General features: G+C 54.7%; 1 long non-coding RNA gene across 1 annotated transcript; it reads right to left on the bottom strand.

Annotated features, from left to right (window-relative positions):
* Positions 1 to 1131: 1131 nt before the first annotated feature.
* Positions 1132 to 4976, bottom strand: LOC134526035 (uncharacterized). Its single transcript, XR_010073877.1, has 2 exons — positions 4756 to 4976; positions 1132 to 2812 (listed from the first exon to the last, which is right to left on the bottom strand). It is a non-coding gene; the product is annotated as an uncharacterized LOC134526035 (long non-coding RNA).
* Between the last annotated feature and the right edge of the window lie 19692 nt (positions 4977 to 24668).

Here is a 24668-nt window from a genome sequence, read left to right as displayed (position 1 = left end):
CAGCTTTGTGGCGGGTGAACGTCTGCTCCAGACTTCATACCAACAAACAAGCAACAGCTAGTCAGGGATGTAAAAGCCAGGGCTAAGAAGGTAGAGTTGAGGCTCCTGAGAGACAGGAAAAAGGCCGAGAGCAGGAGACGTCTGGAGAGCAGGCTTTGGCCTGCTGGGGGACTGGCTTGGAAGAATCCTGTGGGATACGGCCCTGCGGAGAAGCAGGGTGCGGAGGGCTGCTTGAGGATCTCCTCTTCACGCTCCACAATGGCCCGCCTTGACATTCAGAAAGGACGGCGTGGATGAGAAAGAAGCTGCTGACAAAACCCAAGCCTGAAGAGGAAGCACAGAGGAGGTGGAAGCTGGCTGCCTGCCAGCCTCAGGGGTTTTGTGTTTCCATACCGGAGACAGGCAGTTGTGTGTGCGTGTGCTTGTTTATGTGGGGGGAAACTGAGGGATGAGGAGATCCTGGGGCCGGCTTCTGGATAGAGGATGTAAAACCAGCTCCTGGAGGGATCCATTTTCTCTGTGTGTCTCTACAGGTCTATATTTCCCACTGACGTAGTCTGCCATACAGGCAGCGCACCGTACCAATACCCTCCCTGGTATTTTGGTGATGGTTGTCATGGTACTTCCTACTTGAGTCGGAAATTCTATTGAACTAGTACCTCCTTTAATTGTCTATCGTGGCCTGCAACTCCTCAGGTTATCTTGTGAGAGACAGCACCACCAGGGTGAGCCATCAGCATAGAAACATTGACAGCTGAGCAAATGGATCTTCATTCCAGGGCAATGGAGCTTCACTTCAGGGGAACCGTGAGAAACTCTGGGATATGGCCAAGAGAAACCTCCAGAAGTTTACAAGGAGAAGTGTCCGGTCCTGCACTGAGGGGGAGGAAGGTGCATCAGAGCCCGCTGGGACCTAACGTGCTGAGCAGTGGTCCTGAGGAGAAGGTGCTGGGAACTGGAGTGGCCCCCCAAAGAAAAGTGTCCCCCTGTGTGCAGCTCCCCATTTTGGAGGAGTGGGGAGGAACTGGAGAGTGCCCAGAGGAGGTCTGCCCAGCTGTGGTTCAGCGTATAGTGTCGGAGGATGTCGGAGTGGGAGACGGACCCGGAGTAACGATGGAGTCTCAATATGAGTATGATCGTTCTCCCTTTATTCAAGTTTTCACAGAGTATATATAGACAGGCAATAAGAGCACGCGCTAGCGGCAGCTATATGATTGGCTTACAGTCTCTTTTCACGCGCTGTCCATGCAGTTCATTCACAGATCAGATTGGTTACAAGAATTCACATAGTAAATTGCTTAGTCATTAGCACAACATGTTTTCTACCTTCTCAGTTCCCGTTTTTCCCATGTCCTAATTCCATTTTCTACCACCTGTTTTGCCCTTAATCCAATCTCTCACAGTAGGGAGGCTGGCTCACGTGACCATTTTCTCTCAGACACATTCCTACAATCCCCCCTTTTTCTTCTTGAGCCAGCCAGACCTTATGCATGGCATTTTCTATCATGTCAGTCACTTTGCGGAGAACACATGAGGCTACCATAATCAATAATAATATAACCAACAGTAGCATGAGCCCTTGCTTTAGTAAGTCTGATAACCATCCCGTTATACCCCATGAGTTTGACCAATCATCGAAACCATTTTTGACCGCTTTTAATTTGGACATGTTATCCTTGTTGTGACGCTCTTAGCAGGTTATATACTAAACACAATTAAAAACAGAATCAAAAAGAACCCTGCTAAGGCAATAAATACCCAGATTCCTAAATTTAGCCCAGAAAGCCAATTTCTTTGGATTTACCCACGAGAAATCCTTTTGTAATATTTCAAATACATTGCGGTTGCTGACAGCACGAGCGACCCTGGAAAAACAATCGTGGCAACATTTCGATCATCATAGTTACTGGTTTTGAAAAGGTATGTGACAAAAATACCCACTCTAATGCAGTCAGGCTCTTTGCATCATCCCACTGTCCTATCAGGGCATAAAGTTGAAATTCTTGTAGGAAGGTGTTCAATGTGTCTTGCAGCAGTAGTAGACTATATCTTATCTTTCAACATGCTGTGATGCCTTCGGAGCTGTTGGGGTTAATGAACATAAAACTTACGGGGGGGGCGGGGGGGGGGGCAGACACAGTGCTTCAGGGCATCCCCTGTACCTTCAAAGTGTGCTCATGTCTCTCTCCCCCTCTCTGACCCGAGACAGCCTCCTTATATCCTGCACTGGATTGAGTGGAGAAGTACAGGCTAGAGTCGCTGCATGCATGGCCAGTGCACACAGCGAGTCCCACCAGACTCTCCTGCGCTGGATCGAGTAGAAAAGTACAGGCCAGAGTCGCTGCACACGTGGCCAGTGTATGCAGCGAGTCTCACCAAACTCATGATCCAGCTTTGCTAACAGCAGCTGTCTGATACGTGACTACATTGTTGTAATCCCTTCTTGTTATCTTCTTCTGTGAAGGTCAGGTTCTCATGGATACACACATAGTTTTTAGAGCAACATATTCTACAACTCGTACAAGGATACGATGCAAAGCGGCATTTACAGCTGATCGTATAATGCTTATTAAACACGGCAAACAGCGTACTAAACATAACAGACAAATTCCTTCCACACAGGCAATGAGTATAATTTGCTTCAACCAACCCCACCCCCAAGTCCATCCAGCAAAGAGATTTCACCCCGTGGTCTCCACAAGTTGCTGGTTCGGTCGGTGCAGTTCCTGCAGCTGGGCATGGATGGATGTGGAGTGGTCACTTAGATTCATACAGTACAGTCCTTTAAAATCTTGACAACCATGTCTGTGAGCTGAAAGCAAAAAATCAGTAGCAGTTCTGTTTTGCAACATCGCATATCGAATACTATCTACATCTAGCGATAACTCAGAAATAGCTGTACTAGTAGCATTGTTAAACTTATCCTTGGCAGCAAGAGAGTCCTTGTTATCACGAATCCTTGGCAGCAAAAGAGTCCTTATTAGCAAGAGCGCATGCAGACTCCCTGTTCTTGCTGGTGCTGTGCTTTGATCTTCTTCCACAACAGGCCAAGATTCCCAAGCAGCTGGATAAGGTGTCTGTGAGTCCATTACAGGCTTATGTCATCCAAATGTTTTTCTTGCCAGCACCCGAGACTGAATAACAATTGGTGTGATATCTGTGTTTTCCAGCACCCAGGTGCGAGTCCCTTGAGTGTATTTACAGTCCTCCTCGCCGATTTTCCGTTGCTTTCCCATATTCCACCCCCTTGCTCAAGAGACCGCTTCTGCTGGGTTCATTTTAGTCTCGCAGGGTATAACACAGAGCAATCTACTAAGGCATGCAATAACATAGACACATAGGAAAAAACCAAAAACATATCTCTATGGTACTGCTTTGAACCAGGTGTCCTATTTCTCTTTTTCTGATGCTTTCTCGTAATGTGTATGGCATACTTTTGTGCTAACGTGGCACATTTCCCATCTAATTGTTCCTGTTTGGTTTCTTTTTTTTTTTTTTTTTTTCTTTTTTTTTTTTTCCCATCACTTACGACTGACATAAAAGTCTGCCTTTGCAACAAGAGCTCAGTTTCTCATTTTTCCTTAAGTTTCTCATTTTCATACAGAGCATCCTATAGATTTTGGCTCGACTCCTTTTCCCAATCAACCATGACCTTATAGACAAACAACAAACAACCAGCGATACGCCCTGCATGGGCAAGCCGTTCCCGAGAGTGTAAACGTGTCGGCTCATGAAAACTCCCCCAATATTTCAGGACTTCCATCGGTTCTACAGCCCATCCTGGTGTATCTACCTGGGGTGCGCTCGCCTTACGTCTAAACACTGTGTATATACAAACTTCTTCACTTGATGGAGTGTCAGCCCTAGATGCATACGAAAACAGTACCACACCGGGCAGAACACTTGCTCAAGTGGAGTCACCTAACGACACTGCACACAACAAAAAGCAAACAGTAGCACACATGCTGATCAGCAGGTATAAGCTGGCGCCCACACACACTTACACAGCAGACATACAAAACCAGCACTTCTATCTCAGGGAGACGACTGGGGAGGGGAGGGGGCGAGGCGGGCAATGTCAGGAGCAAACAGCTCCGGCTCTGTCCTTCTCTGCTGACATTCTGCCTCCTCCATCGGCCTCAGGTGGAGCAGAGGGGATCAGCAGGGGATCGTCCCGGACCTTCGGACCTGGCCTGTTCGATCCCCCTCCCATGGGTTGTAATGCTGCAAAAGCCCCGGCTGCTGTGGCTCGCTCCGCGTTCATATCTTGTAAGGTCGATAACACCAACCACCACGTCGTCGCTAACGGTGATGCGTCTTTGTCTCCTTTACTTATCATTTCCCACAGTTTTTTCCCAACAGCCTCCCATATTTCTGGTTTAAAAGCTGTCTGGGGCTCTGGTGCAAATCCGTTCTCTCTGCACCAGGTTAACAACCTTCGGAGCATACGCTCATCGTATTTCACCCCTCTCTTAGAGAGGATATGCAGGAGAAGTCTTAATATAGCCCCTTCTTCTTTTGTTACTTGTTGCCCCATCTCCTGCCCCGGCTTAATCAGTTTGAGCAACAGTTTCGCTGGTGTTTCAATCCCTCCCTTAGAGAGGATCCCAGCGAGTAGTGTGGCCGCAGCTTCTGTTTCCATAGCTGCGCCTGGGAGGTGAGGAGCGACCTCACGCCATTGTCTGCTCCCGCTGATGCGCCCAAGCAGCACGTCTCCCAGCCGAAGTTTCCCACTCCCCTCCTCTAGCTGCTTACCGCAGTCTCGGAGAACTCAGTCGCGCTGAACCATCCTCTGCTACCAGATGTCGGAGGATGTCGGAGTGGGAGACGGACCCGGAGTAACGATGGAGTCTCAATATGAGTATGATCGTTCTCCCTTTATTCAAGTTTTCACAGAGTATATATAGACAGGCAATAAGAGCACGCGCTAGCGGCAGCTATATGATTGGCTTACAGTCTCTTTTCACGCGCTGTCCATGCAGTTCATTCACAGATCAGATTGGTTACAAGAATTCACATAGTAAATTACTTAGTCATTAGCACAACATGTTTTCTACCTTCTCAGTTCCCGTTTTTCCCATGTCCTAATTCCATTTTCTACCACCTGTTTTGCCCTTAATCTAATCTCTCATAGTAGGGAGGCTGGCTCACGTGACCATTTTCTCTCAGACACATTCCTACAGTATAGTGCACATGCGCTGCGTGGGGAGGCTGAGGAATGTGGGCTTCTTTGCCCCTTTGGCCCCATGGTGGAGAGGCTCTGGGCAGGACAGGGGTTGCTCGAAGGACGGTTTCAGAGATGATGGGGCTTTTCTTCTTCATGGGAGACCGCACGAGAAAGAAAGAATGCCAGAACTTGTAGCTTGGGAGGTTTAAACAGGAAACGGGAGAAAGAAACGTCACTCCAAGGGCAGCGCTGTGGAAAAGGCGGCCATCCAGAAAGAATGTGGATCAGCCCGTGGCTTTGTGTCTAAAGACATATCCCCGAAGGATGGCGAGACTTCAGAAAGCTTAGTGAGTTGCTCAGGCGGGAGCAAGGTGGAGAAGCAGGGGAGATGTCTGCAGCCTGCAGGGAACATGCCCAGGTGTGGAACACAATAGGACAGCCTGCGGTGGTTTCAACAGTGTGGGGCTGTTGAAATGTGAAAAGCCCCCAAGAGATCCAAGGTCTTAATCTCCGTGTCTGTGACTGTCACCTCTGCCACTGATGCCTATAAGGAGTACAAGAGCCTGATGGCCTCCTCGTCCCCACCTGGGAGCCTGGGAGGTGTCCTGCTGTCATTCTGCACGTGTCATTGCACCTCCCTTCCCACATCATCCGCATGGAAGAGCAACTTGGAAGACATCATCCTGTTTATGGAACAGGTCATCCTGAGTGCCATTATGTGGCACATGAAGAACAACCAGGCGATCAGGCACAGTCAGCATGGGTTCATGAGAGGCAGGTCGTGCTTGACAATCCTGATCCCCTTCTAAAACAAGGTGACCCGCTGAGTGGATGAGGGAAAGGCTGTGGATGTTGTTCACCTGGAGTTTAGTAAAGCTTCTTGACACAGTTTCCCACAGCGTTCTCCTGGAGAAATTGGCTGCCCATGGCTTGGATGGGCGTACGCTTCGCTGGGTGAAAAACTGCTGGGACAGCCGGGCCCAATGAGTGGTGGTGAATGGAGCTCAATCCAGTGGGCGGCCGGTCACAAGTGGTGTTCCCCAGGGCTCAGTACGGGGGCCGATTCGCTTTAAAATCTTTATCAATGATCTGGACGATGGGATCGAGTGCACCCTCAGTAAGTTCACAGATGACACCAAGTTGGGTGTGAGTGTCGACCTGCCCAAGGGTAGGAAGGCAGGAGAAGAGGAAACGGCATCAAGTTGCACCAGGGGACGTTTAGATTGGACGTCAGGAAAATTTTTTACACTGAAAGGGTTATTAAGCATTGGAACAGGCTGCCCAGGGAAGTGGTGGAATCACCATCCCTGGAGGTATTTAAAATTAGGCGGGTAGACGTAGTGCTTAGCGACATGGTTTAGTGATGGTTTTTGTCAGTGGTCACATCCCTATATGGTGTATGTAGGTGTTTGCAGCCTTGTGCAGGAGGAGTTGGGCATATTAGAATCCAAGCATCATAGAATGGTTCAGGTTGGAAGGGACCTAAAAGATCATCTAGTCCAACCCCCTGCCGTGAGGAGGGACGTCTTTCACTAGTTCAGGTTGCTCCAAGCTCCTGACCTTGGACACGTCCAGGGATGGGGCATCCACAACTGCTCTGGGCAACCTGTTCCAAGGTCTCACCACGCTCATCATAAAGCATTTCTTCCTTATGGCCAACCTAAATATAACCTCTTCCAGTGTAAAGCCATTGCCCCTTGTTCTGCTATTACAGGCCCTGGTAAAAAGTCTCACTCCATCTTTCTTGGCCTATGACCACTGTGATTTCATCTGCAAACACTGTGGAGAGAGCCCAGAGATCTCCCAAGACAGGGTTTGGAGGCCTCAAGCACTTGACCAGTATCTAGAGGCTGAGAGCCCTGGGCTCAGTGGTTTGGAGACTGGGGACGGTATAGGAGGAGCCTGAGCGTGCTGGAAGGGTGCTTTCAGAGCTGGCGGAGCTTTTCTTCCTAGTGGAAAACAGCCTGAGAAAGAAAGAACTCCCCAACATGCAGGTGGGGAGGTGCAGCCTGGCCACGAGGAGAAAGAAACGTCACTCCAAGGGCAGTGCTGTGGTGCAACACGCCACCCAGAAGGAGTCTGGATCAGCCCAAGGCTTTGTGTTTCAAGGAAGAGCCAGGGAGGATGGAGAGATCTCAGCAAAGGAAGGTGACAGCAAGATGGGGCAGCCGGGTGGATGACTGCAGCCTGCAGGGAAAGAGGCAGAGGTGATGGGACACCGTAGGACAGCCTGTGGTGGAGAAGATAGAGGGATGTGGCAAAGCTGGAAGTCCCCTAACAGAGCCAACCTCTTCATGTCTTGGGCTACGGCTGTTGTCTCTGCCACTGATGCCTCTGAGACAACCAGTCCTTCCAGCACTGGGGTCTCGTTGCCTCCTTGTCCATACTCAGGAGCCTGGGAGGTGTCGTACCATAGTCCTGCCCTTGGCATTGCACATCTCCACATCCCACTGTCCCAGGAAGAGCCCTGAGGAAGGAGTGAGGGAGAGGATCTCCCTTCCTGGGGGCTGGGGGTCAGGCCTTGGCCCTTTGGGCGATGGAGTCAGGGCTTGGCCCTTTGCATTAATGAAACACATCCACGTTTACCCAGCATCAGAGTCACCTTCAACTTGCTTTTCCCGACCTGCCATCGCTGCCTCCAGTTTTCTGCTGTAACCGGACCCTGGGGGCAATTCCTCAGTGGTGTCCCTCAGTGGGACCCATCAACACCACAAGAAACTTTGGAGTTTGAACCCGACTTTGACTCCTTGAGAGGTTCCTTCGACTTCCTCGCAGCGTCGGAGGTTCACGGACTCGGCCTCGAACCCACCAGAGGGGTCATTAAAACTCCTTGGGCTGGTCCTCTGCGTCTGAGCTGGGCTGGGCTCCTGGGATGGAGGGAGCTCACGGCAAGCGGGCAGCGCTGCAGAGAGACAGCTCTGCCCAGGAGCAGCTCCTCTGCCAAGCGCAGCAGGGCTGAGGGCACTGCCAGGGTGTCTCAGGGAGATGAGCAAGGCAGAGAGAGAGCTTGAAGGTGTCAGGATTGGGAGGACGACTGAGAGCTCACTGGAGGAGAAATCTTTGCAGCCCTTGACAGGGTAAGTCTGCGGGTGCAGGGCACTGCAGGCGGAGTTGCTGGAGGCATCTCCTAAAGCTGGCACAGCCACAGCTTACGGGATCTGTACATGTGGGAGCTCTTGTCAGGCACTTTGAATAGCTGTGAAGGTGGGTGTGCAGCCAGGGGTGCCCAGGGCTGTCCTTCAGAGCAGGCTCCCTGCACCCCAGGGGTCTGTGTGCCGGGGCAGGGACTCTGCCACCTGCCAGGGTCAGCTCTCAGCCTGCCTGGGAAGCCCACCACATCACTGTGGGGAGAAGTTCTGCATGGAAGGAGCATCCCCCGGCGGGGCAAGGTCCTGCTGCTGAGAGGGTTCTGCGTGGCTGAGGGCTGCTCACAGCTGCAGATCACTGCAGGACATTCCCTGGAGACTTCCAGAAGCACAGCAAGGAGGGGGCCAATGGTGATGATTTTTGGTCTGGTGTCTTCTAACATCTCATTGGATTCTTTTCCAGCCTAAAGGTTTCAGCAAATCCAGCACCTCATGCTAAGTAGAGCTAAGCAAGCAGCACAAATCACACCGAATGATAATCCTAAATCATTTATTCTACTTAAAACGTATGTATTTATGCTGAACAATTAATAGCCCGCAAGGAGAAGGAAGGAGCACAGGGTCTCCCCGCCCTGCTCAGCCCTGGGCAGCCCCAGCATGACGTCAGAGGTGACACCACTGTGAGGTCACAGCTGGCTGCCTGCACAGCGCTGTGGCGTGTGGGGCAGGAGCCCACAGTTGCCCTGTGGCTGCGGCCCTGGACAGGCTCCTGCTGGCTGCGGCGAGAGGCTGCTGCTGGAGCTGGTTTTGGGGACAGGACACGCTGCTGGGGCTCAGCGGGGAGCCTGCCTTTGCCCGAGATGGCGAGGAGAAAGGCCCCCCAGACAAGACGCCCAGGGGCCTCCAAAGGCTCCTTGGGGACCAAGGGAAACCAACGGCCGGCAGGGTGAGAACGGGGCTGCGCTGCCGGGCGGGCTTCCCGGGGCGGGGGACTGCTGCTGCCAGCTCGCCTCCTCTTCTCCCGGGGCAGGCCTGTCCCGCAAAGGGTGGGGAAAGGAGGGGGACCCCAGCCCTGCTGCCCGCTCTCGCTGCTGCTGGGACAGCCCTTCCTCTGGCAGGGGCCTCCGCTCAGGCTACTCCTCCCCGCCTCAGCTCCCGCGGCCTGGGGACGGTGGGCAGCCGGCATTTGTCTTTGTCCTCCCACAGGGACCCGAGCGCTGGCGTGGAGCTGGTGATGCGCCCTTCACCTGCCGGCTCAGCCGCTCAAGGGCCTGCCGAGGGGCGCGACAAGGCCACAGAAATCGCAAGTAAGCTCAGCACTGCTGCTTGCTCCAAAGTCCTCCGGGGTGAACGTGGAGAGCCGCGCTGTGCCAGAGCTCGGGCCAGTTGTCACAAGTGGCAGGAGAATCGTAGAATCATAGAATTGCCTAGGTTGGAAGGGACCTTTCAGACCATCTAGTCCAACCATCAACCTAACTGTGACAAAATTCATCACTAAGCACTATGTCTACGCGTCTTTTAAACACCTCCAGGGATGGTGCCTCAACCACTCCCCTGAGCAGCCTGTTCCAATGCTTAATAACCCCTTCTGTGTAAAAATTTTTCCTAATGTCCAGTTTAAACCTCCCTTGGCACAACTTGATGCCGTTTCCTCTTGTCCTATGGCCTGTTACTTGGGAGAAGAGACCGACCCCCACCTCTCTACACCCTCCTTTCAGGGAGTTGCAGAGAGCGAGGTCTCCCCTCAGCCTCCTTTTCTCCAGGCTAAACAGCCCCAGCTCCCTCAGCCGCCCCTCACAAGACTTGTGCTCCAGACCCCTCAGCGGCTCCGTTGCCCTTCTCTGTGCCTCAATGTCTTTTTTGTGGGGAGGGGCCCAAAACTGGCCACAGCACTTGAGGTGGGGCCTCACCAGTGCTGAGTACAGGGGAATGTTCACTGCCCTAGTCGTACTCACCACACTGCTCCTGATACAGGCCAGGATGCTGTTGTCCTTCTTGGCCACCTGGGCACACTGCTGGCTCATAGTCAGCCGTCTGTCGACCAACACCCCCAGGTCCTTTTTTGCCGGGCAGCTTTCGAGCCACTCCTCCCCAGGCCTGTAGTGCTGCATGGGGTTGTTGTGACCCAAGTGCAGGACCTGGCACTTGGCCTTGTTGAACCTCATGCCATTGGCCTTCAGCCCATCGATCCAGCCTGTCCAGATCCCTCTGCAACGCCTTTCTACCCTCAAGCAGGTCGACACTCCCACCCAACTTGGTGTCACCTGCAAACTTAGTGAGGGTGCATTCCATCCCCTTGTCCAGTGTAGGCTGCCCTGCTCTTTGCCCCGGGGAGGGCGTGCCTGGGACTCGGTGCCCACCTCCCCACACGGAGCTGAAATATGCCTGGCTGGGCATCCTAGAGAAGAGATCTCAAGGGGCAGGCTTAACTTTTCTCTGGTTTCTTTGCCCAGGGACGGTCTTCAGCCTTCCTTGCCTTCTGGCTGTTGCCCTGGTCTCTCTGTGGAGACATCTGCTGAGCATGTGCCTCTTGGCCGCGTACGTACGACATGTTTCTGCTGCGGATGGGGGGTAGAACGGGGGTGTCTGAGGGCCGGTGCCAGCAAAGGGCAGAGCAGAGGGTGCTCCCCAGCCAGCAGCCCGGGGCTCCCAGTGGGGCGCCTCAGCTTGGGCGCTGCTCGTGCTGTGGCCATTCTCAGGGGAGCCAAGAGCAAAGCCCCTCGGCAGCCATTTGCTGCAGCCCCAAGCTTTGGCTGCGGCAGGACAAACTGCCCCGTAGCCAGACGCTCGGGTGCAGAGCCAAGCCTCCGCAGGGCAAGGGTTTTCCCCAGCTCAGGCAAGAGACCACGCCGGTCTGTGGAGGCCTCTGGGAGGAAAGGCGGACAAGGCTCCTGCGCTTCCCAGCTCTGCGGGAAAACACTTGCCCTAAGAGGGATGTGTGTGATGGCAAGGGAGAACAGGCCTGCTTCCTCAGCCAGAGGGAGAGCAAGGTCCGCACCAGAAAGACTGCTGGAAAGCACTCTTCGTGTGCTCGACGTCTTTGCTTCCTGGGATGATCTTCCTGGAGACCTTCCTTTGGGGAAGAGCTGCCGGCAGCGCTGAACGATGTGGACAGAAATTGTGTTCCTGCTGGACGCTGCTCTGTCAGTTCTCTGTCAGCAGCAGGCTTCCAAAACGGTGTCTGTTTGGCCTGAAAAGGGAAATCCGCCTGTGAAGGGGTTTGTCCAAGGCTTGGATCATGACAGCACCAGGACTCCCTCTTTTTCAGGCAAAAGATGGCCCTGCAGAAGAAGGCGTTCTTGCAAGTCTTCTTGTTGCTCCCCCTGGCTCTTGGTGAGTTTTCATGAGCAACCATCTGAGAGCGACAGCCTGGCTGGGCTGGACGCCACCTTTCCTTTTGGGCCAGTATGTGCGGAAACTCCCGTGGCCCAAGTGCTTCCCAGGCAAGTCCTTGAGTGGGACTGCCTTCTGGGCTCCCAGTAAGACTGGTAGCCTCCCAGTCACACTGCTGCCCTGCCTACCGGACCACAGGGCTCACTTAGTCGGCACCTCTGCGAGAGACGGGGGTAGCTCTTTGCAAGCCTGACCTGGGGATTCCCAGAGGGCAGGGGCCATGCAGGGGGACCGATGGAGAGGTACCTCTCCTCGCCCAGCAGCCTGGTCTCGGTGCTCACTGGGGCAGTGAGGGGAAATGGGGAATAGCTCTGGGGCACCGAGCACACCTGAAGATCACGGCTGCGCAGTCCGCTCAAGCCCGGGCTGATGGCCCCCGGTCAGAGGTGTGTCCTCTCCCTGCACCCCACGTCCCCCGCCTCCTCAGCTCACCTGCTGCCCCAGCCCCAAGGCAACAGGGACAGACAACGCCACTGCAGGCATCGCCAGCACCCCCGGTAAAATAACTGTCTCTTGCTGATGTGAATTGCAGCTGCTGTTTACTGCGGGACCTCGCTGCCAGGCCTGAAGCCCCTGAGGTAAGCGATGTTTCCTGAGCTGGAATTGGGTCTGTGCAGAAGGGTCAGACGACCTCGTGTCCCTGCACCCATTTGCCTGAGAGCCGGGGCTCCCGCACGGCCCTTCCTGCCTTTGCCTCTTGCGCCAGCTGCTGCGGAAGGGAAGCGCTGGCAAAGCAGGGAACGCACGCGTGTCTCTCCTCCTTGCTGAGCTCAGAGGCTCCCAGTGGGGTGGGCAGCTCTCTGACAACATCTGCTTTCCTGGTTCCTGCAGGAACTGCCCGGTTTTAATGGCGCAGCAAACTCAAAAGATGCAGCTAATGCTGGAGGAGGTGGCTCGGCTGAGGGCAGAGATCAGCAGCGTGAAGCAGGTGCTGCGGCGTGTTGGGGAAGGAGGCTTGGCTGGGCAGAAGCCCTTGGGGCTGTGGGTGTGTGGGACTGCTGACTGCAGTCAGCCAGCCTTTGCCCCAGGGGCCTCCTGGGCTGCACAGGCCCTTCTCCGGCCCCACTTTCACCGGCCGCTTCAGGCAGCGCAGGACTCCCTTGGCACGCCAGCACCTCTGGCTGCTCTGGCTGGGCTCCTCAGGCAGGGGTGGGACCCAGGCACGCTCACGGGGGGCCAGCCATCGCTGGCAGGGCTTGAGTCCACCTTCCACCTGCCCTGGAGAGTGTGGAGGATGGGGACGAGGGTGTGGGGACCCTCATCAACCCACCTCGGGGCCGTGGCCATGGCTGTGGACACAGACACTGTTCCTCAGTCCTGCAGCTCCGTGGAGAGGGTTTGCCTTGCCTTTCTGACAGTGGCCCTTTGCCGCTCCGGGCGCTAGTAGCCACGCTGAACGTTGATGTGCTCCTTTTCTCTGTTTGTTTATGGCGTTCCCAGGAAGTCGAGGAAATGAAGCAGGCAGCATCTGAGAGGGCTTTGGAAGCCTACGTGGAGATGTCTGACTGGGCCCTGCAAAGCTCTGGTATGGACACAAGCAGCCCCGTCTCCTTGCCCTGCGCTTGTCTGCAGCCCTCCCCAAAGGCGCCTGCGCTCCAGGCGCTGCTCTCCAAAGTGGGGGAGCTGAAATGCTTGGGGGGTCCCAGGGCAAGGCTGTGGCAGAGCAGCTCTCTCAGACTCCCTCCCAACCCTGCCCTCGGCATCCTCACGCTGCCTCTGGCGCTGCCCCCGCACGTGTTCCTGTGCGGACGGAGGGGCTCTCTTCCTCTCCTCAGCATTGGAAAAGGAGATGGCCGGGCTGTCCTTGGCTGCCCACGCAGCAAGCCCTCAGCTTGGGTCTGCTGCCATTCACATGGGCACCGTCTGTCTCCCAGAACCCTCAGACCTTCTCCTGCTGGCGCTGGGAGTGCAGCAGTCACCAGGCACGTGGCCGCTGTCATTCCCCTGCGCGGCTGGGCAGCTGGGCAGCCCACCAGCCTGGGACGAGGACAGGACTGACAGAAGCGCAGCTGGCCGGCGGTGTCAGAAATAGTGTCTGAGCACCAAGCCCTCCTCGTCTGTGGCCTCTTGCAGTCGTCTGCTTTCCCTTCCCTGCAGGTGCCAGCATTGACCTGCAGAGAACTTCGGAGACCTACACCTGCAAAAACGACTGGTTCTGGAGGTTTATTGAGTTCTTTTGCACTCCCCGCAGTCCCGATCGCATTTTGCAGGTATTGTAGCAGAAATCGAGAGGGAATTCTTTCCTTTCTTCCTGTGAAGTTGGAGACTGACCTCAGGGCTCTCCCTTCGGTCCAGTGTTGCGCCGTCTTGGGGGTGGGAGGCGAGAGGTGGGGGGTGCCCTGCAGAGCCCCTGGGCAGGGATGTGTTTCTGCAAGGCCCTGACTAGAGTGGTTTCGTAACCGCTGTTCTCCTCTGCTCCATAATACTGACAGCCCTGGCAAAGGTCGGTCAGGGAAGGAGGCCTCCTGCTTCTGTCCACTTCCTCACACACACCTCATCTTCAAGCTGAAATAGACCCCACAGACACACCGGTGCCTACGCTTCAAGCTACGTGGGCAGTTGTCTTGGCCCCAACACTCTCTCACGCTTCATTGCTCTGGCTTTCTGGTTGCAGCCGGATGTTTCCCCGGGAAACTGCTGGCCTTTCCCAGGGCATCAGGGCCAGGTGGTCATCAGGTTGCCAGCGCGAGTCCACCTGACTGCCATCACTGTGCAGCACATCTCCAAAGAAGTCTCTCCATCTGGGACCGTCACCAGCGCCCCCAGGGACATCGCTGTCTTTGTAAGTCTCTGCTGGGTGCTTCTGGTGCGGATCTGGTCCTGGGGGAAAGCCATGACAGGGTCTTCCTTGCTTTTGTGCCTCCTCTGAGGTTGGAGTCCCGGTCTCCTGAGCACTGCAGGGCCCTGGTGAGGCTCTAGGAGTCTCCTCCTAAGGGCTCTAGAGGTCTCCTCCCTCTTAAGACTTGTTCTGGCCAAGCAGCTCAGGGTTCTTGACTAAAACTCAAGCGGAGCCTGAGCTCCACCGTAACCAGGGCTAGACTAGGGCTAGAGCCCCAGGGGAGGGTGGGTAGGTAACAGGGCTGACCCAGCACCTACGTTCCCTCTTTGTCGGGACGAGTCTGAGCTGCTCTCCTTGTGCTTTGCCCCACAGGGAGTGGATGTGGACGGAGAAGAGGAAACTCTCCTGGTGACCTTCATGTACGATGTGGCAAAAGAGGCCATTCAGACCTTCCCTCTGAAGGTGCGATGCACGCACGGTGTTGGGGGAAGATGCCAGGGAGCAAAGCAGGTTTGCCTGCAGGGCCATGGCAGGAGGAGCGTGAATGCTTTCTCCCTGGGCAGAGGGGGCCTGGGTCACCGCCAGGAGAGAGCTGGTGGGGTTGGGAGGGCTGAGTGGCACGCGGTGGTGCTAGCAAAAGGAAAGTGAGGGCAAGGTCAGGCCCGTGGGAGCATGAGTCCCAAGAGATCCCTGGCTGCCTTCAGCAGAGCCCGCTGCACACGCAGCCACTGCACCCGAGCAACGTCTTTGTGCCGTGGAGAAACAGGGACGCCCGCTGGAGAAAGCCGTCGGGGAGCGCCCTGGCTCCATCCCGTGGCCTGCTGGCAGGCTGGACGGTGTCCTCTCCTCCCAGCATAGCATGCCCCTTCTCTCCCGCTGCTCTCACGCCTGCCCGCAGGAAAGCGGGCAGAGCAGACAGCGGGAGCTCGGGGGGGTGTCACACCAGCTGCCCCACGCAAAGGAGCACCTCCCCGGCCTCTCTGCCGGCACAGAGCGAGGCGCAGAAGAAGAGGCAGAGGGGAGGGAGGCTGAGCCCCAGCCGGGCCCATGCAGAGGGTGCCAGGTGCCTTCCCCCTCCCCGTGTCCCCAGCCTCCCCAGCACCCCGCTACCAGAGCCAGCCTCAGGTTTCCACAGCCGCTCCCACCCACTGTCAGGAGCTTGCTCCTGAGCAGGAGCAGGGCTGGTGGGGGGAGATACCTTGACTGCATTGTGGCTCTTAACACCTCCGATTCCTCTTCCCTCTTTTCCTCGCAGAACGCCCCGCATCCCAGAGCCTTCTCCTATCTCAAACTCCTTGTGAAGAGCAACTGGGGAAACCCAAAGTACACATGCATTTACCGAGTGCAGGTTCATGGGAAGATGGCAAAACCAAACAGCCTCAACTGAAACCAGAGACAGAAAAAGGACAAACATAAAAAAGAAGAAAAAGAATAATGTTGCTGCGACTCAGATTGGTGTAGAAGATTTGTCTCCTAAGTTGGGTGCACAATAAGGTCCATTGCAGGGAGGGCAGTCGTGGGAAAGCAACAGAAGATCGGTGAGGAGGATTGTTAATACGCTCAAGTGACTCACAGCTGGGTGCTGGAAAACACATATATCACACTAATTGTTATTCAGTCTCGGACGCTTGCAAGAAAAACACTTGCACTTCGATAACATAAACCTGTGATGGACTCAGGGACACCTTATCCAGCCACTTGAGAATCCTGGCCTGGTGCTGAAGAAGATCAAAGCACAGTGGGAAAACGATGCCTGTTTGAACCCTTTAAATGCCAGGCAGAACAGGGAGTCCGTGCGTGCTCTTGCTCACAAGGACTCTCTCGCTGCCAAGGGCTCTTGCTAACAAGGACTCTCTCTCACTCCACGGTGCCCGCAGTCCCTGCTTCCGTGCCTCTGCCCGGGTGTTGCTTCGGAGATTCCCTGGTCTGTGAGGTATCGAGAAGAAACTTGTTCTTTGCCTTTCATCCGTGGTTTTGTGGTTGTTCCTGCGTCCTGCCCGCATCGGCTCACACAGCGGGGTTACAACCAGGGACTGAGTCTGGTAAATAGGTAAACGTAGCTCCTTGTGAAGAACAAACAGCGAAGAATACCACATCCCCGAAGAGACTGGAGGGACCGATAACAAGCTCGCAAAATAAATGGGGGAGTTGCAAAAGCTGCTGCATTTATCTTCCCCAGTCCACACAAAGAGATTCCTCTATTATCAGCTCAAACCAGCCACCGTACACCACTAGGAACCACCCAAGACCTACCATGAAGCCCCTAACGGAGCTAATGTGCATGTGCCAAGGGGATGTGAATATGGAGATGAGTTCTGGAAATGTAATGAACGTGGCAATGAGTGCTGAGACATGTAACGACCACGCATATTCTGTATGGATGTAAGTCTCTGTGAATCTCACATTCAGTGGACATGTCAGGTGGAGAGATCCCCCACGTCCCCGGTGCTGAATAAAAGAATGCCTGCTTCTTAAGACTACATCGGTGTTAAGAAGTTCATTCCCGATTTCGGTGACAGTTTCTGGCGACCCAGATGGGACTCTGCCTCTGAATCTCGACAGATCCTTGGAATTGCAGGGCCTCCATCCGGCACCGAGGGATTCTCAGGGAGAACCTCCGATCCCCGGACCAAAGAGCTCCGAGCAAGGCCCCTGGAAAGGCAGACAGCTGTGTAATGTCCTCAGTCCCTCCAGCTGCTATACCAACAGCCCACCGATACGCTTTCGGGTCTTTGAAATACCCTCTCTTGAGCAAGTCTACGCCAAGGATGCATGCAGCGTCTGGGCCACTCACAATGGAGCGCTTCCGCCATTTATTCCCAGTTCGGCTCACTTTGGCCGAAGTACAGTCAGTTCTTGAGACCTGTCACACCAGAATCAGCAACAGATTTTGTCCCTTTATGAGTCAATGGCAATAGGGTACACTGTGCACCGCTGTCCACCATGTCTTTATGCTTTTGTGGCTCTAATACACGAGGACATCGAATCCACACAGCCCAATAAACTCGGTTATCCCTCTCCCCCTCCTGGCTGGAGGCAGGGCACCTCTAATGTTGAGGACAACATCTACAGTTAGCAGATGAGTTCCGACCCGGACCAGAGAACTGCTCCCTGGGCACTGGAGCAGCCACCCTCCTGGAAGAATTCTTTCTTCTATCTGTTTTACCTTGCAACTAGTGCCTGTAGGGCCAAGGTAGGTCCTTCATCCCACTTACTCAGGTCCTCTCCATAGGCACCGAGGTAAAACCACAAGGTGTCTCGTAGTGTCTTCTTTTCCTTCCAAGTCGGTCTCGTAGGAGGGCATCTTCTCCTAATGGCTGCGACATGGGTCCATGCAGGGGAAAAGCGGGATGTTTCTTCCATCCTAGACAGTTTCTCAAACAGTGTCTCCTTTTTCTCAATCATCTTCTCAGTTTTATCAGCTTCCCCGCTGCTGAGCCGGCCGGGGGCGGCGGCCAGGGAGTGGGGCTGCCGAGGGCAGCAGGGCCGGGGCAGGCGGCATGCCTGTGCGCTGCGGGGCCGAGCGGCACGCGCTCCCTGCCCGGCTGCGGCCCGAGGGCCCTGGGCCAGGCGCCCCAGGAAGGACGGGTTTGGGGGTGGATGGAGAGGGCCAGAGGGGCTGGAGACCGTCCAGCAGCAGCCTCAGCAGCATCCTCAGCAGGTCGGCCAGGAGGCTGGGCTCACAGGACAGCGTGTTCCACGTGGCCCTGGCAGTGCTGCAGAGCCAGAGCACACTGTCAGCAGGGCCACCTCGGCCACCACCCCTTCTGCCTGGGCAGGCCCCGGAGGTCCTGAGCTGCCCCTGAGGCTGACGGGCCACATACTTGTCACAGGGCCGGGAAACCCTCAGCAGGCCAGTGACCACCTCATAACTGTCGATGTCGGCCAGCCAGGGAAGGGTGAACGTCAGGATGTCCTGGAGCAGCATCCTGCTGACGCAGACCAGGTGCCTATCGATGACCTCCACGAGGTCGTTGACCTACTGGAGACAGCGGGCTGGAGCACAGCTATGGCCCCTGCTGACACCAAGAGCTGCTGCCCTCCTGCTGCCCTTTGCTGGCCTCAAGGGATGCCCGTCAGGTGCTGCAAGCCCTGGCCTCGGGGCGGGGGGAACGGCCCCCGCAGGGCACGCGCACAGGGCAACCCGGCTGCACACTGCCTACCCCGTATAGCTCTGAGCACGAGCCTCTCAAGACCAGCTCCAGCACCCTGCCAACCAGCAGGGTGTCAGAGACCCTTGGGTCTGCCATGTTTTTCAAGATGGCAAGGACAAAGTCGTTCATCTCAGACGGGAAGAAGGGGCTCCCAAGTAGCTGAGGGAGAGAGGGAGGGAAAAAGCGTCACACTGAGCGCCCTGGCTGCAGGGACCGTGAGCTCTGCCGGCAACCAGAGCTCGCCGGTGGCCAGAATGGCCAGAGCTGCTGTGCTGACGCTGGGCTAAAGCCTTGGACTACTCCCTGCAGAGAGCTGGTGGCTCCCCGCAGCCTGATGGGCGGGAGGCCGTGCCATCCCCCGCCGCGGCTGATGGGCTGGTTCATCCCAAGCCTCCCGCCAGCCCCACGGCCAAGTAGCTGAGGGAGAGAGGGAGGGAAAAGGTGTCGCACTGAGTGCTCTGGCATGGGTAGCGCTGGCTCTGCCCCATCCAGAAGAGATACCATCTGCCTCGCCCTAAAAGAACGGCCCCATTCTCTCTGTCCCTGAAACAGCCTTCTTCGCCTTTGTTACTCAGGAGAGAACTGAAACTTTCTCTTAGAAACGTAGGTCTTTCTTCAGGAAAGATGCAATGTGTCCGGGAGGATTCCAAAGGACAAACATTTTACAGAAGTAAGATGTTCCACCCGTCGTCTTTTCATTTTTTGCTTCTTCCTGTTCTGCTCGTGGCTTTAGGCCGACACGCCTGTACGCAGGGAGGTCAAAGGCCTGGCAGGGGAATGGCCGCCCGCAGCCAAGGCAGACCGTCAGCCCCCGCCCGGACCTAACAGCGCAACCCCCGTCTTTCTGCTCGGGGCCGGCGCCGGGCGCTGCCGTGAGCGGAGCGGGCGGGGCCGGGCCTGGCGGCGGGAAGGGCCTCCCCTCAGGGAACGGCGGGCCCGCGGAGCGTTCTGGGAGCCGTAGTCTCCCCGGGGCCGTAGGCCGGGCGCCATCTTGTGCGCGGCGGCAGGCCCGGCGGCGCGGCTCCCACGCCAGCCCCCACCGGCGGTAGGGAGCGGCAGCATTCCCGGGGGGAGCGGGCGCTGTTCCCCGTCACCTGTCGGGACCGGGTGCCTGGGCAGCGGAGACCCTCCCGCCATGGCGACGCCCGCACGCCCAGCTCCTCCTCGACCTTCCTCCCGTCATGCACCGCGCGTCTCCGCCTGTTCCGGCCCAGCGCCGCGCGGTGATTGGCCTCTCGGGCGTCCTACCCGGAAGCGGGCGCCGCGGCAAGAGATTTGAACGGCAGCGGCCGCCCCGGGAGGCGGCTGCCGAGCCGGTGAGTGTAGCCTCCGGGCCCCGCTGCCCCGCAGCCCGTTAGCGGCTCCCGGCGGGTCTGCTGGCGGCAGGACTCTGGGGGGGCTGGGCGCCTTTCGCCGGGCCGCGCGGGCGGGCCCGCGAAAGGAGGCGGCGGCGGCGGCGGCGGCGGCGGCGTCTCCTTGGGTCTCGTTCGTTGCCCCGCGGAGGATACCGCCGGGTCGGGCGTGCTTGCCTCTTCGGCAGCGCAGTCGCCCGCTCTCGCTGGCAAGCGTTAGCCAGGAGCCCCCGTTAGACGGTAGCCGCCTGTGCCCGGGGCCTGCGGGCGCTCGGGCTGCCCCGTCTGGTGAATTTCCCGCTGGGGGTGTAGCGCTTGGTCATCAGCGCAGGTCGCCCCCCGCCCCGGCCCGCGCTGGGCTGCAGTAAATGCGTTTTCCGTTCCAGAGTCTGCTCAGCGTGGAGAAGCCCAAAGGCCGGCTGCAGTTTCTCCTCGCAGGGGCCGAGAAGAATTGCCAGGTCCCCGTTGCTCTCAGAATGGCTTTAGGTGATTATGAGGAAATTCTCAAGTGCTACGAATCCCATGAAAGGACTGGGACAGGTAGGCCTGATCCGTGGGCACAACCCGATGCGCGCGCCCTGTCTGACCGCTCTCGTGCTTCCCTAAGCACACGTTAACTGTTGCTGTCGAATGCACGGGGCACGTTTCTGTTGTGTGTTTTGCGTGGCAGAGCTCTGGCAGTGTCACTGGAGGTGGGTGTCAGTGGTCGCTTCTTGCTCTAGTGAAGACGCTGCCCGCTGTGCGCGTGACACATTCGCTGCCCCTGTGAGATTACAGGCAAGAAAACACGTCCTCACGCTGAGCTTTCAAGGTCTCTTTTTCCGGTTCTAGGTGGGTTTGCTGATTATTTCGATGTTCTTCGGTGGCTCGACTCATGGGTGTGTGGGCACCTACGTGATGTACTTTCACCACTAGTTTCCCCAGCGGGTCAGCAATATCTTGCCATACTTGAGCAGCCCAGAGGGGTTTACCTCTGGGTTTGCCTGTGCTGCCAGTTGCTCTGCTTCCAGTGCCTCTGGCCTTCTTGTGGGGCTGCCACCACTGGTGGGGCCACTCTCCACCCCTCCCGGCGCCCCGAGCGTGCCTGGGGGAGGAACTGCCGCTCTGCTCAGCAGCAGAAGGCCCCACTGGGCCTTCCGTGGGGCCCTGCGAGGCCCGGGAGAGGCCCTGGGGCTCTTGGTGGGGACCGCTTGGCCCAGCTCATGCTCCTGAGAGGGCCGGAGAAGCCCTGGGGTTGCCTGGAGGGCAGCAGGGCCCTGCCCGTGCCCCAGACAAGCCCGGCTGCTGCGTCCGGGTATGGAATTGGCCATGTCCACCAGCTATCCCCAGGGTGTTCAGCCCCCTGAGCTGGGAGATAAGGATGGAGAGCAGAACAACCCACCCATAACCCAGGAGGAAGTAGCCAATGACCTGCTTCTGCACCCAGACGCACAGAAGTCTATGGGGCCGGATGGGATTCACCCAAGAGTACTCAGGGAGCTGGCGGGAGAGCTCACCAAGCCTCTCTCCATCGTTTATCAACAATCCTGGTCAACAGGGCAGGTCCCAGATGCCTGGAGGGTGGCTAATGTGACGCCCATCTACAAGAAGGGTCGGAAGGAGGATCCGGGGAACTACAGGCCTGTCAGCCTGACCTCGGTACCAGGAAAGATCATGGAGAGGATCATCTTGAGTGAGCTCTCACGGCAAGCGCAGGGCAGCCAAGGGATCGGGGCCAGCCAGCATGGCTTTAGGAAAGGGAGGTGCTGCTTAACCAACCTGATCGCTTTCTGTGACCATGTTACCCGCCTTCTGGATGCGGGGAAGGCTGTGGACGTTGTCTGTCTGGACTTTGGCAAGGCCTTTGACACCGTCCCCCACAGCATTCTCCTGGAGAAGCTGGCGATCCATGGCATAGACGAGTGTACTCTTTGCTGGGTTAAAAACTGGCTGGCTGGCCGTGCCCAGAGAGTTGGGATTCTAAATATGCGTATGGAGTAGTCCACACTTTTGGAAAAATTTGGGAGGAAAGAGGTTTAATTAATACCCAAGGAAGGAATCTAATACATCAAGAACTAATAGTGAAAATTTTAAAGGCGTTAAGAAAACCAAAGGAGATAGCAGTGGTACATGTGAGAGGACACCAAAAGGGATTAGATTATCGAACCAGAGGGAATAACCTAGCCGATAGAGAGGCCCAGGAAGCAGCCCTGAGGACTCACGTCGCTAAAATTAATGTAGTACAAGTACAAGGAGACATTAGTGAAAAAGAACTAGAGGAGAAAGAAAAGAAATTTACCCCTGAGGAACAGGCAAAATTAGAGAAAATAGGAGCTAAGTTAGAACAGGGAAAATGGATGCTGCCCGACGGGCGAGAGATGTTGCCAAAAGCTTATGCCAGGCAAATATTAGAACGCTTACACACACAAACACATTGGGGTACAAAGGCGATAAGTGATCATTTCCTTAAACAATTTGGCTGTATTGGGATTTTTGAAATAGCAAAGCAAATCAGGCGAGGATGTTTAACTTGTCAAAAAGTAAACAAGAAAGTGTTTCGACAAGCAGCCACGGGAGGAAGGAAAACAGCTTATAGACCTTTTGAAAGAATACGAGTCGATTTTACTGAATTGCCTAAGGTAGGGAGAATAAAATATTTACTAGTACTAGTAGATCATTTAACACAATGGGTAGAAGCTTACCCTGTAGCGCGAGCTACGGCACAGATGGTAGTAAAAATCTTATTAGAACACTTAATACCTAGATATGGGATAATCCAGTATATTGATTCTGATCAGGGCGCACATTTTACTTCTAAAATAATAAAATTATTATGTCAATCATTAGGTATTCAATGGGAATACCACACTCCGTGGCACCCACAAAGCTCAGGGAAAGTAGAAAGAATGAATCAAACAATAAAACAGCAATTGGCTAAATTAATGATTGAGACACAGATGTCCTGGACGAAATGCCTACCATTGGCACTATTAAACATAAGAACTAAGCCACACAGTGAGACTGGATTATCGCCATATGAAATGTTATATGGAATGCCTTACTCCCAAGGGATGCCCCTGGGGAACAATGTGGTTGAAGATTATAGTATCCAAAAATATATAATATCCATTGGAAAAAGGTTAAAAGAACTATGAGAGATTGGGATGATGGCTCAAACACCACCATTAGGATTTGACACATGTGTCGTGAGTGAAAGGTCCAGTGAAGGAGTGGAGAGTCACATCTGAGCCCGGAGAAGCCAAGCTAACCATCAGCCGAACTTAAAGAGACCTTCATCAAGAAGCATAAGCCAAGTTGCTGTGGGAATTTCATTGTAACTACTCCTGTAGAATTAGTGGACAGGGATAAATACCTATTAGGAAAGGTGATTTAGTCCATTGTGTAAACGGTGCTGTTTATTTTTAAGGGCAAAGTGTTCTACATGTTTTAAAATATATCATTTTCCAAAAAAGAAGTCAAGGATCTAGGAAACAGTTTAGAATTTTTGTGCATTCGCTGTGGGGCCACCACTCCCCTATATAACCTACCATGGGTTAGGCTTTATTGTTGTCAATTTAATCAAAGAGTGCTTCTTGATTAAAGGTTACCCCTTAAAAGATTAAGGAAGAGGGCAAGACCGGAGGGGAACGAGTGGTGCGGCTTGAAAGGTCTGCCAAGGGCTGCAACCCCTTCGCGCTGTGACCGCCGATCACTATGGCCCTGACCGGACCGCTTCTGGTCCTCTTTGGGGTAAGCTCCTTGACTCTGGTTATGGCAAACAACTGCAGCCAGTGCGTAGGAACTACTAGGAGGGGACGGGTAAGTTCCCAGACTTTGGTTTATAATATCGAAATAAAAGAAAGAATAAGGGAATCGGTACAGCACAGACTACTATTTAACTCATTTTATCATGAAATAGAAACAGGAGTGGAATATGAAATTCCCACAGTTGCTAAAAATCTCTTTGTAAATCTTGCTGAAAACATTGCTAAGTCATTAAATGTAACTAATTGTTATGTTTGTGGTGGAACAAGCCAAGGTGAACGATGGCCATGGGAGGCTATGGAGAGCAACATTAGTAATCCTCAAATATGGAAAACAATGCGAGACAAAATACCAAGATGAGAACTGCTTTGTACCAAAATCGCTTAGCCTTGGATTATTTGCTAGCACAAGAGGGAGGTGTTTGTGGGAAGTTTAACCTTAGTAATTGTTGTTTAGAAATTGATGATGAAGGGGAAGCTGTAAATGAACTTGTAAAAGAAATGAAGAAAATTGCACATGTCCCAGTTCAGACTTGGACTGGAGTCGACCTAGAAGGATTCTGGGAAAACTTTACGGGAGGTGATTGGCTTACTAAAATCGGGATTGTTATATTGGGGGCATTTGCAGGATTGTTAATAATTCCATGTTTTATACCTTGTTTTATTAGACTAATACACTCAGTTATACAAGGAACGCAGATGGCTACAGAACCTGTTGATTCAGAACCAGGGAAAGAGAAAACTCTTTCCCTGATGATACTAAAGACAAAAGAAGATTCGAAACTAACACCCATTCGGCAAGTATTAACTCGGTTGGCAACAAAAACACGAATCAATGCCATAGAAAAAGAAAATGGGGGATTGTGAGATGTGCTTAACTGATTCGTGTCAGTGTGGAACAGTGTTAGGGCCACAGGGTGAAGTGTGACCTTTGACTGTTTTGTCTGTCTGGCCGCAGATGAGACGGTGTGTCTGTCGTGTCTGTGTTTTGCAG

The sequence above is a fragment of the Chroicocephalus ridibundus genome, chromosome 21, assembly GCF_963924245.1.
Source record: "Chroicocephalus ridibundus chromosome 21, bChrRid1.1, whole genome shotgun sequence".
In the NCBI taxonomy this organism is placed as follows: Eukaryota; Metazoa; Chordata; class Aves; order Charadriiformes; family Laridae; genus Chroicocephalus; species Chroicocephalus ridibundus.
Note: the sequence above shows the minus strand (reverse complement) of the source record. Positions and strands in the feature narration are given on the sequence as shown.